The sequence below is a fragment of the Lynx canadensis genome, chromosome A1 (assembly GCF_007474595.2).
Source record: "Lynx canadensis isolate LIC74 chromosome A1, mLynCan4.pri.v2, whole genome shotgun sequence".
Lineage (NCBI taxonomy): Eukaryota > Metazoa > Chordata > Mammalia > Carnivora > Felidae > Lynx > Lynx canadensis.
This window is the reverse complement of record NC_044303.2, coordinates 55,265,561-55,267,695: the sequence shown is the minus strand read 5'-3', so window position 1 is coordinate 55,267,695 and position 2,135 is coordinate 55,265,561. Positions and strand designations below refer to the sequence as shown.

General features: G+C 34.2%; 1 pseudogene; it reads right to left on the bottom strand.

The window, feature by feature from the left end:
* Nucleotides 1-1,122: 1,122 nt before the first annotated feature.
* Nucleotides 1,123-1,797, bottom strand: LOC115508718 (annotated as a pseudogene).
* Between the last annotated feature and the right edge of the window lie 338 nt (nucleotides 1,798-2,135).

Sequence of the window (2,135 nt, the reverse complement as noted above, 5' to 3'; positions counted from 1 at the left end):
GAAAATGAAGAGTATTTCAGAAAATAAACTAATGGAATAATACTCCAAACCCTGGTGAACATTAGTATTGAAGCATATTTTGTCTGGTGCTAGGTGTAGGGATGGATGTAGGAAGGGTACTCTAAGAGGAAGATATAATATTTTTGGCATATTGTAATTACTTGCAAAGGGAAAAGCAAATATCGCATATATAATTTTTTCTAACCTTAATGCCTATTTTTTTGTTCAAATAAAACCTGCAAATAGCAGCTGTATGATTTTTTGGAAATAAATTTGCTTTTGAATGCATCTTCAGGACAGCCACTTTTTTCTTCTATGTTACTTTTTTTATAAAGAAATAATAACAGCTAACATTTGTTGAATGGCTACTGTGTATCAGGCGTTTTCCTAAGCTTGTCATGTATTTGAACTCATTTAAACCACATGACAACCATATTCAGTGGAAGCGATTTAGTCCCCCAGTTTTCTCATGGAGGTAGTAAATACCTTCTATTGATCACACTGATAACATGGCAGAATGAAGTTAAGAATTAATATCAGGAATTTCAAAGCCAAAGGTTAAAAAACACATCAAGACACCTTGAAGCATTAAGATGAATATTCTTATTAGCCATGGTTTTTTATAACTGTTCTTTAATATTTTATATGCATATGAATTTATTTTAAAACGCGCATTTCTCTGAGAACCTTCAACATGTTTTTAGTACCATAGTTTGAAGCCAGCAATTATATCATGATAGAATATTTTGAAAAATTATTGTAATTTCTGGCACATTTGAAAGTTATTTTCTATTTTATTCAGTTACTTTACTTCCCAAATAATGCCAGACTACATTGCCCTTGTAACAAATGTAAACACTGAAAATGAGATAATGCCCTTCTGCTTAGCTTGGTTCACTCATTTAAGTTATATACTACGAAGTGGCATTGCAGTATTATGGGATTTTATACAGATGAGAATAAATTGAACTCATATGTTACTGTGATAATTTTTGTTTACATTAGATATCATCATTTAAATCTTTTCCAAACTTTTGAATGTGATGCTAATTATGATTTGAAGAATATAACTGGTGTGGGCTTTTTTTTTTTTTTTTGGATGTCTGATTTTATTTGTTACCCTTAGAAAATCTTTCCTCCCCCACTGAACTCAGACTCAGAGGTGGAAGCTCTCAGACAGGACAGCCTTTGTCTCTTGCCAATCTGTTCCTGGTGTTTTTCTTTGGCCTCCTTCATTTTCTTGCCCAAAGGTTTAGCATATTCTGCAGCCTCTTCCTTATTTTTCTTAGTACATTGTTTCTTCAGAGCAACACACGGATGTTACATGGAGTAACAATACGCTGAATTTTGGGTGCTTGGTTGTAGGCTTCTTATCTTTATTTGGGGGCTTTCTTAAAACATATTGGCAGACATCATCTTAGATTGAAAAGTTTGCAGATTCTTTTTCTCCCCTTTTAACAACGACCAAATTGAGAACACTGAGATTGGCATCCACAATGCAACACCAAGCAGATTTGTGCTTTCTTTGTCCAGGCCTCCTTGGTCAGTAGCAGGAATGCACCTTACCCAGCAGCAGGCGGACATGGCCATGGGTCTAGATACCCTGCTTCATGGAGAAGTCTTGTTTGTCATTGCCATCACTGATTCAGACCTCATAACCCTTCCATTCTTTACCCAGAGCATCAGCATCAACTTCTGTGGCCATGTGCTTCCATAAAATGTATACATTTTGAGTTCATCATCCACTTCAATAAGTTTCTGGAAGGCTGTAGCTGGGAAAGAAATATTCAGCTTCATCCTAGAACAGATTACCACCTCCAAAGTGCCACAAGATGAAGACATGCATGGGCTTCCTTCTGATATATTTTGGAAACAAGGTGTATTTGTAAAAGCCACCCATTCATATATTTTGTTCAACTTCTTTTGGAAGTATTTTTTTTTCCGTTTCCTTTTTCACTTTGTAGAAATATTTGATGCATTCTGCATAGAATTTTTATATATTCGTTGGACACATTTTCTTCTAGGCTTTTAGTTATATATATTTCATTTGTAAAATATCTTTTGAAGTATAGAAGTACAGATTATTTGACTTGTTAGTTTTCTTTAGTCGAATTGATCAATCTTTTTTTGTTTTA